Source organism: Leopardus geoffroyi, chromosome D4 (assembly GCF_018350155.1).
Source record: "Leopardus geoffroyi isolate Oge1 chromosome D4, O.geoffroyi_Oge1_pat1.0, whole genome shotgun sequence".
Taxonomy (NCBI): Eukaryota; Metazoa; Chordata; class Mammalia; order Carnivora; family Felidae; genus Leopardus; species Leopardus geoffroyi.
In genome coordinates, this window is record NC_059342.1 from 70,721,084 (window position 1) to 70,736,411 (window position 15,328).

Genomic DNA, 15,328 nt, shown 5'->3' on the forward strand with positions numbered 1-15,328 from the left:
ACTTGATCAATCTGAAGTGGGGAAACTATAGCAGGGGGTTTTGGAATGGAAAGGACAGAGTATAGAAGAGCTGAATGAGGGCACCCCTGTGCTCTAAAAATTCACTTTGTGTTGCCTGCTTGCTCTGCTCAGAGGGTGAGTTGGGTTCCTTTATGGTTGTCAACCAGGTTCTGAACATTTCCATCTGGGAGATAAGTGACCCTCCTGTGGCCAGTGGTTGGACCAAGAACATAGGTTTGCACTTGAAAACTGTAGTCACACCAGGTCCCAGGACACCTAGCCAGAGATATGAGACGGGGGTGGAAGGTGGTGATCAGAGATGCCTTGGAACCGAATCTCCCCCTCTATCCCATCCCACCAAACCCTGCCTCAAATATCAACTTCAAGAGCTTCATCTGTTTCTCCTGAGGTGCAAGCTCTCTTAGAACACAAAGGGTAAGAGCTACCTGGCTACCGGCCTTTATACCGAGGAGTGAATGAGGTCTGTGAGAGTACCTGGGGACTCCAGTAATGTCACCGGGGAAGAAAGACCGGCCGTAAGCCCGGAAGGCCTAGGTCCATACTTTGCTTGGACCCTAATGTCCCTCAAAGAGGTCTGAGAGCAGCTTAACTAAATTTTGCTTGTGGGGAGACTAGCTAAGAAAAAGCTGTATGTGATGTGCGTGTGTGCATATACATAGACACACATATGTGGGTGGGTGAATATGTGTATATACACAAACAGTTTTTTTAGAATACACAGAGTAAAGGCTAAACTATTACCAGCAATTTTAGTTAGATAGATCGATACATGTCATTAGAAGAAGAAAATTTTAGTCCTGGAAACATGGCATCAAGTTTGTGAGGACAAGTACCTCCAGAATGTACGAAAGGTCTTCCTGTTGGAAGCCCGGAAGGTGGACAGGGGAGGGCCAAGATGGAGTCACTCAGAATCCCAAGCCTCGGGGGTTTCTCTCTTCAGAAGTGGCTCAGCTGGCTGTGTCTTACACAACATGAGGAAGCCAAGGATTATTGAAACTATTGACAATATAATAGGTTGTGGAGGAAAAGGCCACTCGGAGAAATGGTGGAGGAAGTCTCAAAGTGGAGAGTCTACAGTGCTGTCAGCCAGAGGGACAGTGGATACAATGCAGGAGCGTCTCTTCGCCGTCGCTCTGGTTATAAGTTCCATCATTTTCCTGCCCCTTTCTTACTGGTTTTACGTCACCACAACAGATGGGTCTGGTGCAAAGCAGACACTCCACAGCTATTCGGTGAATGAAGGTTTGGGACTGGGTACCCCACATATTGGGCAGAGAAAGCCTGGGAGATTACTCTCCAGTCTAACTTGGCAAAATCCTAAGAGCCAAGTGGCTTGGACACAGTCTGTTCACTACCTCGGATGTGAAGGGAGACAGTATACACACCGATGGGCAGAAAATTTTGTTTAAAATCATTTTTTTCAGAAGCCGTGTATCTTTTCTCACGGAGTCTGACAGGGTCACTTCATCTTGTAGGTGTTACAGATGGAAGGTGAAAAGGATTTGGAAAATAGGACAAAATTAGTTATATGACCTTTTCTATTTTTCTTAAATGGCATTAGAAAATGTGGTCCTCCCACCAAATTGGCAGTTTCTCTTTGGCTTGCATATGTATTAGATCACTGTTTTGGCCTCATAAGTGGTAACTCTTACCTGTAGGATGAGCCACCATGTGGAGGGAGAGTCTCAAATTGAGACTGAGTTTTGGCTAAATTGACCATCGGAGTGAAGTGTTAGAGTTAGGGGCTAGTATATTGTTTAGGTGGGCATCACCATATTCAGAAAAATAAGGAAAATCTCTTTTTTTTTATCTTTTGAGTCAATAGAATAAAGAGCTCACTCAATGTATGCAGGCCGTCTCTTGGAGCTCCTTGAGGAGATAGATACCCAATCCGGAAGGAAAGAAATCATAGAAGCCTAAAAGGATGGAGGTGGGGTGCTTAGGCCTTGATTTGGCAGGTTATTTCCTTCTGCCACTTTCATGGCTCTGCTGGGCATTGCATTTGCTGGGGAGTGAGCTGCATTCCCTGGAGCTGCTTTTCTGTAGGAGCAGGCCAGCCGATGGGCATCATTTCCTTCTCAGGGCCCCCAGAGGAAAGAGTGTCTTCCTACCCTGGAAGAGAGTTTCTGCTTCCCCTCATATGCCTTGCAACTTCTCTACTGGAATGGTTAGCGTCTTTAAGTTCTCGTCTTGAGGTTGAAGAAGGGAGCTGTCCTGCCTCTTCCCTTAAAGGACCCTCAGCCACCTAAGCCACTTTCCTTAGTCAGGCATGGCTTAGTTGTCTCTGACAGTCCTAGCCATTTGAACAGCCCTGAAGGCTCATTGGAAGCACAAGCATCCTGCAGCTCTTACAGTCTAAGCGGACGGGGTATCCTGGCTCTGCTTGTTTTGGCTGAGCTCAGCCAAGTGACTCCAAGACATAGGTTGGACGAGTCTACGCTTGTCCCCCCTGCACTAATGAACTAACCATGACTGCTTCCTTTTATGGCAATGGCAGAGGAGCAAGAGGGCGGAGGAGAAACAGAACTGCCCATAAGCCATTAGCCAAAGCATGTCATGGCCACCCCAAAACCCAGGGGAGGAGATGGTCAACCTTCAGTGGGAGGAACTTCAGAGTTGTGTGGCAAAGGGCACAGATATAGGGGAGGGTGAAAACGGGGGGCTAATAGTTCACTCTAACAGCAGTGTGATTGTTCAGTTGAAAACTGCAGGCATTAGAGAAAGTCCAGAAAGCTGAATCCATGAGGAACAAGATGAGCTAAAACAACTTGAGAATTCACAGGGACAGGGAGAAGAGAATGAGAGAAAATAGGAGTGGCTTCGAGATCGAATTTAGAATCTGATCTTTATAGAATAGGAATCCTGGAAATTGGCTACAGATCAAATGTAGCAGAACCACTAAATAGAGGGATTGTAAAAGAAACTTTCTCTGTTTGAGACAGATTATCACTCTTTAGGTCTTTAGATCTGGGTCTGCTTATCTAAGTCACTCCCGAACAGTAAGTTAGATTCTCCTAAAGAGATATGCAAACTGTCTTCAAATGACAAAGTATATAAGTACAGTTGTGCCCTGAAGGTATTTCAGTCCCTGCTGGTGAACCAGGAGTAGTTTGAAGAACCTGAAGGAACAATAGAGAATAGTAATCAAAGAGCAGGGAAAATGCCTACAAGGTAAGATGAATGGAAATTTGTGTCATTTAGTTTGGAAAAAGAAAAGGTAATGGCAACCTAATTCAGAACTTCAGTGTATGTAGGATTTAGGCCATGTCTTAATTCTGTATGTATGGGCCATTCTGAATTTGATAAAGACTTCAAATAAAGCATGAGAATTTGCACTTAAACCTGTCTCTTTCCTTAGATATCTTCAAGAAGAACATCACCATCTTTCCATTTGAGTCTAAAATTCTTTATAGTGCCAGTAATCATACAGCAAGCTCCAGGTTTACAGACATGTTTCTTCACCAAAGTGTTATTTGTAAATTGGTGGTCGTTTGGAGCTAAGAATGTTGTCTGTCTTCCAAGACTGTAATATGTGGTGCTTAGATTTTGAGGGCAGCCCATAAGGAGGGAGGGAGAGATGAAGGAAGGAAGGAAGAAACGGTGGGAGGAAAGAAGGAAGGGAGGGAGGAAGGAAGGAAGGAAGGGAGGGAGGAAGGAACTAGACTCTTAAATCCTGGGTATTAGAATCACCTGGGAAGCTTTTTAAAAAAATACAGATTCCCAGGTCTTATTCCAGGAAATTTGGATTCACTGACCCAGCTGAGGAGCCCTGTTTTTTAAAGAGTGCTCCAGATAATCTGTGCAAATCACAGTTCAAGAAAGGTTGCTGTTAGGGGCGCCTGGGTGGCTCAGTTGGTTGAGTGTCGGGTTTCAGCTCGGGTCCTGATTTCACAGTTCGTGAGCTCAAGCCCCACATGGGGCTTGCTGCTGTCAGTGCAGAGCCCACTTCAGATCCTATATCCCCGTCCCTCTGCCCCTCCCCTGCTTACACTCCCTCAAAAATAAATTAAAAAAAAAAAAAAAGGAAAGAAAAGTTGCTGTAAATGGAAAAAAGAACAGACTATAAATAAAATTGAATTAATTAAGAGCACTAAAGCACTACAGTGATTACATGAAGGCAGTGGGAAAGGAAGAAGAGAGCTGGTCACTACAATGGATAAACAGATGGCCATTCTTTTGTACAACTTTTCCCTGGCCAGCGTCAGGACAGCTCAGTCTATTGCTTATTTTCTTCACTTACTAGAAACCAGAGGTAAAATAGGCTAAATATGGTCAGAATTGTTGACAGCCAATTCTTTACAAAGATTTCTTTTTTTTTTAAATTTTTTATTTCAAATGACACATCTTTTATATGCTTTATTTCCTATTGGGGTGCCATATTGAGAAAGCCCAAAGGATTGTTTCTGGCTTGGGCTCATTGTAAACCATTTTCTTTGCTGTCACTATATGTGATGGGTCCCTGGAGCCACACATGGGCCTCACATTGATACTCTTGGAGACTTCTGACAGTTAGATCCATATGACACTTGCCTACTTCACATCTGCTCCAGTCAACAAGTCCTGTTACTTCCCCTGTGATCTTCCCACTGAAGATGCTCTTTCTAATTTCATCAGGTTTTATTCACATGTTTGAATGTAGTGTTCCAGTGCTCTCTTAGCAACACATATACTAAAATTGGAATGATATAGAGAAGATTAGCATAGCCCCTGCATGAGGATGATATGCAAATTCATGACGCTTTGAAAGTTAAGTGTTCTTAACTTTATTTGATGAGTGAAAAATACGGGGAAATTTGTTCCCCCCACCTTGGAATTACCCCAGTGAGGATGAGGGACTTCAGAGACTAGTAAATGAAAATGGAACGAGCTCTTTTAAAGCTAGGGTATTAATGCTAGCTCTACTGTTAACTTGCTGTGTGAATCTGGGTAAGACTCACACTCTCTCTGGTCTCAGTTTCCTCATCTTTTCAGTGAAGGGTCTTTCAGGATCTTCTAGTTCTGGTATTCTGAGAGTCTTTAATTTGGGAAGTTGGCTAGAGATCCCTTTTCTGAAGAAATATACCTATGCAGAGAAATGCTGCTGTTGTAGAAGGAAGCGGTTTAGGAGACAGGCCAGAATTGGGGAGTTGAAGTCCCGGTTGCTAACCTAGATAGGGGCATTGCAACTTTTAAAAAGAAAGTTCAAGACGCCTATGAACTGGCCCATTTCTGCTTCTGAATTAACATTCTTGGAGTGCTTCTGTTGGTCTCTGATGGATACCAGAATTCGCTTAATTTTCCCCATTCTTAAGAGGTTCAACGCAGAAGACTAGAGACATTAGGCATAAGCATGTGTGTGTTGTATGGTGGGATTTTGGCAACCAACAAGAAGACAGCCATCCACAAATAAATGTTCTAGAAAAGGCAACCACAGAAATGTTCATTGGAATCACAAAGGACACTTGCTTGGGATTCAATCTGTTCTTCATCCTGTCTATTTTTGACTCCATGATGCACTGCTCTCCAGCAGCAGAGCCTGGAGCCCTTACATGGGCAATTCCACATCTGTGCATCCCAGCCTGTGGCCCCGCCCCACAGCCACATCTGGCACTCAGCCCTGGTCTCCTTCCCATTCTGTTTGTTTCACCATAGTAAAATCATAGATACTGTAAACCACACAGTGATGTAGTGGGGTCACTTTATCATCTATTGTTCCTTGGTCTCTTACTCTCTTCTGGGTCCCTAGCATTTTGGTTTCCACTGAATTCATCCATTTTCTTGTTTTTATCCTCATAACACTGCCACGAAGTAGTGGTAATGATGCCCATAATACAGTTGGGGGAACTGAGGCTTAAGAGGTAAAGTAACTTGTTGCCCTCAATGACCCCAAGTGACCCAAGTGAAGAAGTAAGGGGTACCTGGCTGGCTCAGCAGGTATAGCATGTGACTCTTGATCTTGAGTCCATGAGTTCAAGCCACACATTGGGTGTAGAGATTACTTTTAAAAAAACTAAGTGAATAAGTATTTCAACTGGCTCTAATGCCACCGCACTTTCTCAAACATCTGAACAAAAGTTTAGTTTAAGTTCAAAATTCTGAGACGTGATATTCAGTGAAATCACACTGAAGTTCACCTCAGGATGCAGTTGGGGGGGGCGGCTCTTCCCTCCTCAGCCCCCACCAGCGTTTCCTCAGGAAGCAGAATAGCAAGTGTGCCATTGTGAGTGGTCCTCGTGGCTCGGAAGCCTGCCCCCCTCAGGTTCTGTCTGGAAGTACAGGCTCCACTTTAGGCTCGTTCCTTTTTCTCTTTCTGAAGCTGTTTGCTCTTGAGTGCTCTTTCTTGACTGTATACAGCCCGAGTCTCTGCTGCAAACAGTATGTTGTTATATAAAAGGCTCCCAGCACACTGATTAGGAACCTGGACCTTAGAGTCTGACTGACTGGATTTGAGCCCCAGTTCTGCATTTGCAAGTTGTTTGATCTTAGACACAGTGCTGCTGTCTGGACTTGAGTTTCCTCACCGGTACCCTGGGGATAGCAATGCCCATCTTGAAGGGTTGTTGTAATGTGTACAGATCATATGCTCTTGTGAAGTGGCAACTACAGTTGGTTGTCAGTAACTAAGAGTGGTGCTTTTGTTGTTGTTTTCTCCTCCATCCTTCTGGAACAGGGTTTCTTAATAGCAGAACTACTGACGTTTGGGCTGGAGAGTTATTATTGTCGGGGAGGCTGTCCTGTGTATTGCAGGATCTTTAGCAGAATCCCTGGCCTCTGCCCAGGAGATGCCAGTAGCATCCTCCCACCCCCAATTTGACAATCAAAGATGTCTTCAAACATTGCTGAGTGTGTCCCCTGGGCCCAGCTGAGAACCACTCCTCCAAAGGCTGAAATTACAGGTGTTGATACTAAGATTATCCCCCCATCAAGTTGCTTCAGAACACAGAACTCTGAAAAGATTTATGTGGCAAAAAAGACAAGAGGTAATACATGCTGGCATGGATGTGGAGAAAAGGGAACTCTCGTGCACTGTTGGTGGGAATGCAATGGGTGTAGCCACTGCAGAAAATAGTGTGGAGGTTACTCAGAAAATTAAAAATAGAACTACCCTATGATCCAATGATTCCACTTCTGGGAATCTATCCAAAGGAAATGAAAACACTAACTCAAAAAGATAGCTGCACCCTCATGTTCATAGCAGCATTATTTACAATAGCCAAGACATGGAAACAACCTAAGAGTCCATCCGTGGATGAATGGATAAAGACGATGTGATATACATATATGGAAGATTAGTCCACAATGGAATATTATTCAGCCATAAAAAACGAAGAAATCCTACCATTTGTGACAACATAGATAGACTTTGAAGACATTATGCTAAGAGAAATAAGTCAGAGAAAGACAAATATTGTATGATGTCATTTATGTGTGGAATCTTCAAACAAACAAAGAACAGACAAAACAGAAAAGCCCAAAACGTATTGGAAAAGAGATTAGAGTTGTGTTTACCAGAGGCAGAGGGTGGGAAGGAAGGGGAAATTGGAGGAAGGTGGTCCAAAGGTACCAACTTGCAGTTATAAGATAAATAAGTCCCAGGATGTAATATATAGCACGATGACTGTAGCTGCCTCTGCTGTAGGATATATAGGGAAGTTTGTTAAGAGATCCTAAGAGTTCTCATCACAAGGAGAAATAGTTTTCCTCTTTTCTCCTTTCTTTTGATTGTATGAGATGATGGTTGTTAGTTGAACCTATTGTGATATTCATTTCACAATATATGTAAATCAAACCATCATGCTGTATGTCATAAACTTACACAACGACATATGTCAATTATCTCTCAGTAAAACTGGGGGAAAAAGATTTATGAAGATAGCATTAATGATTTTCAGTGCAGAATGACAGATGTTTCAGTTGCTTATAGGATAAGGCTTCTCTCAAGCAGTGAACCATGAAAGTCAGTTCTGAGTTAAAAAGAAATGATTGCCGGGGCGCCTGGGTGGCGCAGTCGGTTAAGCGTCCGACTTCAGCCAGGTCACGATCTCGCGGTCCGTGAGTTCGAGCCCCGCGTCGGGCTCTGGGCTGATGGCTCAGAGCCTGGAGCCTGTTTCCGATTCTGTGTCTCCCTCTCTCTCTGCCCCTCCCCCGTTCATGCTCTGTCTCTCTCTGTCCCAAAAATAAATAAACGTTGAAAAAAAAAATTAAAAAAAAAAAAAAAAAAAAAGAAATGATTGCCTTTTTGTGTGCATGTGTGTCCAATGTTGCACTGATTTTGCAAAGGCAATGATTTTATGACAGCTCATAAAACCATAGAATCTTAGAGTATACATAACTGAAGGGGAATCTGGATCAACCCCTGTCTGATACTTGAGTTTGCAATGAACCCAGTGAGTGGGAGTCAGTACATAGTCTCTCTCAAAGGCTAAAAGTGACAGGGAACTCACATCCTTGCAAGGTAATACCCAAGTCCACATTGGAACAGCTCTCACTATTACACAGGATCCTTCTTTGGGATGAAAGTTACGTTCCCTGCAATTTCCATTGGTTCTCTGGTCCCTGCCCTCTGGGGCCACATAGAAAAGTCCCTCTTCACAGACTCTGAGGTGTGAATGCTTATGGTTTGTGGTTAGCTCTGGAAGCTGGGACAGGTTGGGGGGAAACACTTCCCTGTTGTGCTCAGCATGTCAACACTGCCCACGTGTCTCGTAGAGGCCATAGTGGAAGAGCCTACTTCAAGAGCCTACTGTGAGATCCCAGGCATCTTGCCTTACTTGGGTTTTGTAGGCTCCATTATGATCGCCTCGTTACTGGTCAGATAAATTGTGTTTAAAGGGTCCATAATAATGAAGATAGCAGGAGAATTTTGTCCATGCATTGAGACCACGTAAGAGCCACATTTGGGGAATGCTTATATTCCCCTTAAAACAATTGCTATAGTTGAAGAAATTGTGCATAGCCAGCTTTTCTGATGGCTGGTCCCAGACTTTCTGGTCTCCCCTGATCTATCCTCTACAGAAAGTTCCCCCTCTGAAAATCACATTTTTTCTGCCCCCTAGCCAGCAATATGGTCCCTTGTGACCTCTCTATATTCTTGATGAAACTAAAATATCAGGTGTCCTGTTGATATTTCCTTCCTTGCTTTTCCCTAATTGTGCGTTGTGAAGGCAGTGCATGGTCTCTCAGATCCTTTTCAGTGAGGACAGCCTACGATCTTACGACATGGAGTCCTGACGGTGGAGTCTAGTAGCTGTGGTCCCGTGGCCACGGGGATGCAGGCGGGCTCTGACCTGGGCAGGGAGCAGACACGTGTAGGCAGGCTGGCTTGATGCTCCATCGTCGGGGCCTAGAGCCAGGTCTGTGTCCTAGTCACAGCCCCACCTTGTATCCCCTTCTTCTCTGAGGCCCCAGAGAAGAGTTCAATGGGACCTGAGGCTGCTTGAGACTTGTCACTGCAAGTCCTGCCTCCACCGGCCTTTCCAGTTTCTCCTTCCCATCACCTCCAAGCTTGAGACCTCCACTGAGCAAGTGGGAGACAAGGTGGGCAGGTCCATTGCCATTCTAGGACCCCAGTTCCCTAGCACACTCGTGCCAGGAAGCTAGAGGAAATGATCCCCTTCTTTCTCCCACCCTAAAATCAACTTCTGCCCGTCAGGGATTCTTCGACTCTCTTACCCAAGGTGTACACATCAGCAGTGGGAATTTCAGGCCGGCTGAGAGGGAAGAGGTGCACAGTCATAGGTGAGTTAGGCTGGGACCCGTTTATTAGGAGGGATTTGCCTACATCCTCGTGCCTGTCCCTTTCCTGAGAAACTGTTTTTAGCACACTTGGAGCACATGTGCAGTTACATTTGCAACATGAATGAGTCAGGTTTATTGTGCCCACGGATTCTTTCTTTATTGAAGTATAGTTGAAGGCTCCTGTGGAGCCTCAGCTGGGAAGATGCAAATGGCTGGTTACTCAAGGGGCTGCACTCTGTCATCACCTAGAGATTTCTTCACTCGCATGTCTAGGGCCTGAGCTGGAGTTACTCAAAGGCTGGGACTAATGTGCAAGGCCCCTCCACGTGGCCTGTCCACAGACTTGGCCTTCTCAGCACAAGGCAGCTGGGTTCTGACCGGGAGCTCCCCAAGGGAGAGTGTCCGGAGGGCAGGCATTACAAGGGACCCAGCTGGAAGCGGCAAGACTTCTTCTGTCCTGGCCACTTGGAAGCGTCATAGCATCACCTGTGCTGTATTTTGCTGGTTTCACCTCAGCTATGAAAGCCAGCTCACTCATAGAGAGGGGAATTAGACTCTATCTCTTCATGGCAGTGGGTCACCACTTGGAAACACCACTGGGTGAACTCCAACCTGCTTTGCTCCCTCATCCTTTAGCAGAAGCAAGCTGTACGAGTATGTGCAGTGGCCCTGCCCTCTTCTTGGTCTCCACACACCTCTTCTTGTTGGTCATCCAGGTATTCCCAGTCTCCCCCATTCGTACATAATCTCAGGAAAAGCCGGACGAGATGTGAAGCTTTTAGAGGCAGCTGGGGAATCCAAAATTATACATGGGAACCATCAGTTACAAAATTGTAGGAAAGGTCTGATCATGGATGTTCAAAAAGGGTCTATAGGAGCATGTAAGGGGAGGGGTACTGCACACTCAGATTAAGGAGTGCAGGTAAGACTCCCTGGAGAAGGTAATGTTTGAGGAGAAATGTTATGTGGCTGTTAGACCAGTGTTTTTCTCTTTTTTCATTCCATTCCACTCCATCCCATCCCATCCCATTCCATTTTGTTGATTCTTAGCTAGGATGTAAATTCTGTGAGAGCAGAGGCTTTATTGGTTACCCCAATATTAGTTTTTTGAGGCTTCTGTAACAAATTACCACAAACCTAGTAGCTTAGGATACCAGAAATATATTTGCTCACAGCTCTAAAGGCCAGAAGTCCAAAATCAAGGTGTCTGCAGAGCTGTGCTCCCTCCAAAAGCTCTAGAGGAGGTCCTACCTTGCTCTTTCAGCTTCTAGTGGCTCCAGGGATGCCTTGGCTTGTATCTGTGTCCCTTTGGTCCCTGCCTCTGTCTTCATATGGCCTCTCTTCTCCCTGTATTTTCTTCTCTTCTATTTCTTATAAGGACACTTGTCATTGGACTTATGGTCCATCCAGATAATCTCAGGTGAACTCATCTCAAAACCTTTAAATTCATTGCATCTACAGTGACCATTCTTTTCAAATAAGGTTACATTTGCAGGTTCCAGGGCTTAAAGTGTGGACATATCTTTCTGGAGGCCACCATTTAACACACCAAATCCACTGTATGTATCCCAAGTGCCTAGAATACTACCTGTTGCCTAGTAAGTTACTTAAATATTTTTCAGCTTAATAGATCTGCCTCAGCCTTAGATCATCCATAGGATTGTCATGAGATTCAAAGCCAACATGTCCATCTAGAGATGGTACAAAGCTGTGGTTATGGACTTGAGCATCAGCATTACACTTGCTGGGTTCAAGTCCAGAGGCTCCACTTGCCTCCTGTGAAATCTTAGGCAAGTTCTTCTAGCTTCTCTCTACTTCAATTTCCTCTTCTATGAAAAGGAGCTAATAATAATGAGATGAGCTTTCTTGGGTAGTGGTGGTAATTAAGTTAATATATGCAGAGTGCTTAGAAGGATCTAGGACTTGGTACCCAATAGATTCTAGCTTTTATTACAAAAATAAAATAATGATGTGACAGTGTGCAATATGTTAATAATCCCAATTGTTTGATTTTACCTGATCCCCTCTCCACTTTCAGAAACAGCAGAGAGGGATGCCACCCCCCCTAAGCTTAGCACGTTGTTTCAGACATATGAGTCCAGTGGTGACTTGGAAACACCAGACCTCGCTGCTGACAGGTCCAGGGCAGTGGAGGGAAGTGGGGCTGAGAGCACAGCCCTGAAAGTGGAGTGGCTGCTCCCTGACAAGCGTGAGAAGTGGCTTCTGTCCCCAGGGCAGCTGCTGGTCTCTCAGGTTCCATCCTGCTCTGTGATCAGCTCATGTGTACCACCCTGAGGCCCTCAGCAGGAATTTTAGGGCTGCTCAGCCTGCCCAGGACCTGTCAGCTAAAGCAGAGGATGAAAAAGAACAACACCAAGGGCAGAAGAAGTAGGACAATGTGATAGATGGATTTGAGAAGAATCCAGATCAGTTGTGGGGCAGACCTGGTTGAATAGGGTGAGAGGCTGGAGTTATCTCAGCAGGTTATTATTATTTTTTTTAAAGGTACTTTGTGCTTTCCAGTTGCTTATTAAAAAAAAAATCATGTAGGTTATCTGAGTGACGCCCTGCTCAGGTCCTTAGGAGACCTGCTTTGTTAGAGAAAAATGGCTAAACCCGAAGCTGTTCAAAGTATAGTCCATGGACTGCTTCTGGTCAGGCAACTGTTTATTACCAGTCTATGACAAGATAAGGACAGAAATTGCTGGTAAGGTGTTTGGACACTTTCATAGCAATTTGACATTGCCATGGCAACCAGGAAGGTGATGAGTGGACCTGTCTCACCAAACAGACCAGTTTGGGTTTTGTCACACTCCCTTGGTGAGTTGCATGTGTTGTGAGCCAGCTGCTAGCACTGGTGTGTGATGGGTGGAGGTAAAACCCTAGTCCCTGACCACAGAGAGTCTGAGAAAGCTCCACTAGGACCCAGATGGCAGAGGGATGAAGATGTGGTCCAAATCACATTTTTTTTTTTTTGCCTACATGTTTAAATATGGCCATTGCCATCTTTGTGTATCATTTATCTTTAGATTCAGAAAAGAACTTGGAAAGTCCTTAGAATAGCTCCCTCCCTACACTTTTCAGCTTAAAGGTGAAGAACAGGACAGACCACAGGACTCTCAGAATGACCCAGTCAGTCAGTGATCTTCCTGGAACTAAACCCAGGTCCCCAGTGCTCTTTCAAAACTGCTGTTCTTTTCCAGTAGCTAATGCAAAAGCAAATTTCATTCCATTACAAGGAATCACAAGTTCCAAATTAATACCCCAGAATGATAGGGTTTTCTTGGGTGCAGCTGGTTTATGAACACAACACAGGTCTTCCATACGGGGTAATCTGCTGGTGACGTGGTCTTCTCTGTTAAAACAAAGAACAGGAATCTAAGACACTGACATTTTGATACTAGCCCCACAGATGTCTTAGTTTGTGTTCTTGGGAAAATCAGTTAATATTCCGGCTGAATCTGCAAATAGGAGCAACAATAAAATTTGCTCTCCTTGGGAACATCTAAGAATTTTTGTCAGGCTATAAAAAGAGGCCCAGAGAAATGATTTGGTCTGGGAAAGCAGAAGTAAAACTTGGCTCTCCATTCTGTAAGACTCTCCATGGCTTAAACAAATCATGTGGATCTGGGGGAGACCCTTGGCAATTGGCTTGTTCAGCCCTCTGCCTTCAGGTAGGACTATATTTACGCCATTTCTGAGTGATGCACTTTTCACCTGTTTTTCAGGAAGGGAAGGGAGATTCTACAACTGAGTGGCTTTTCCTTTGGCGAGCACTGTCATGGCCATGATGGTATTAATAGAGTCAGGGAGGAAGTATGGCTTCCTCAAGGCACAGTCCCTACTGGTTGAGAGTCAGAAGGGACATTTTCATATGTCAAGGATGGTGGCACATAGGTTCTCAGCATGTCCTTTATCTAGTGCAGCCAGATGCAGCTCTGATAAAGAACATGATTAAGATGTCCTCAGGCTTTTCTTCAGACAGTGTAATCACACCAGCTTTCAAATGTCCTGGCTGGAATTTGCCCCAGCCAACTTTTGCTTCACTTAGTAATTAGCCTCGAGTTCTTCTTGCCACTCCTTAGATGTGAATCCCATGCCAATAACAGGCAATGTGGATTTTCCACAAGGTTTAAATATTCACCACTCAACCTTTTAGCACAGAGAACTGAGGCCAACCTGGCATCCTCCACAGGAGACAGAGCGGTGTGGGGACAACAGTAGGCGTTCTCACTGGATTTGAATCTTCACTTCCCCACCTTTGATGGCCTCAGACTAGTTACTTAATATTTTTTATCTCAGTTTCCTCGTCTGTAAAGTGGAGATATTCATACGTATACTTTGAGAATTTTGAGGATCAAATGAGTTAGCACATTTGAAAGGCTCAAAATAGAATCTAGCCACAGTGGTAGCTGACATTATCTGTCATGAACCAAAGCCTGTGTTTGCTTCAAACAAATGGAATGATTCTCAAACCGAGTTTTTTCACTGCCCATTTATTGGGGAGGGGGGGGACTTAATTTGATTCCCAATTATGTTCCAAATCATACTCGTTTTGTTCAACATAAAAAGTAGGTATAAGTGCACAGTTGTGGTTTCTTCTTTTGGAAGGAGAATGGGAATGATTCCATATTTCCATTTTAGAGGTGACCTTTGTGCCACAGCCTGCTCACCTCTCACCAAAATTCCACTGTATTTGCTGCCAGCTCATTCAGGAAGATGGGGGCGTGTGGAGGGGCCCACTTACTGTTTAGGTGAGATGTTCTTTAATCACTGGCATATGGGAATTTGCTTTAAAATAAATTATAGGTGATCACATTCACAAACCAAAAAGATTTGTGATTTGATCAGGTAAAATATAATTTACTTACCTGTCTTATGAAATCTATTTGTGATTGTCTCTGATCTCTCAAGAGAATTAATATGGACACATTGAAAAAAGAATTTAAACTGAAAGTCCACATAAGCAGTGGTGCCCTACTTCCTCTGCAACAATTATACCCTCCACACCTGCCCCAGGTCTTTGCAATATCAAGGTTAAGCTCCCGATATTCCAAGTAAAAGTACAACTTCACCCGTCCACACAAAGGCGCATACACACTCCTGTTCTTCAGGTTTTCTTTCCATACCATTTTAAAGATGAGGAAACACCTCTCAAAAGTCCTCTCTTTCTCAGCTACTTGAAGACACATTTTACAGAGTGCTAAATTCATGGTTCTGCTTTTATGTATGTTAGAAATATCTTTTGCCTGGACTAGTTTATGTTCACATTCATAGAAGCTGTTTAGTGTTTCCTTTATTAGGATGTACTCGACATTGCTTGTCGAATTATTGCACCTTTTAAAAGTCATTCGAGAGAATAAATTTTAGAAGTCTTGGTAAGAACAAGACAATACTGCGTTAAAGCACCTAGGAGTGTGTAGCTTACTTTGGAACAGCCGTTTGTTTTTTTTTTTTTTTTTTTTTAATTTTTTTTAAGTTTATTTATTTTGAGAGAGACAGATTGCAAGCAGGGGAGGGGCAGAGAGAGAGGGAGAATCTCAAGCAGGCTCTGCACTGTTAGTGCACGAACTCACGAACCATGAGGTCA

General features: G+C 44.1%; 1 protein-coding gene and 1 non-coding gene across 13 annotated transcripts in view; both read left to right on the top strand.

Annotated features, from left to right (window-relative positions):
• Nucleotides 1-15,328, top strand: part of PALM2AKAP2 (PALM2 and AKAP2 fusion) — a 454,391-nt gene that overhangs the window by 205,228 nt on the left and 233,835 nt on the right. The gene's annotated exons all lie outside the window — the stretch shown is intronic.
• LOC123593947 lies at nt 4,668-4,773 on the top strand. Its single transcript, XR_006710622.1, has one exon. It is a non-coding gene; the product is annotated as a U6 spliceosomal RNA (small nuclear RNA).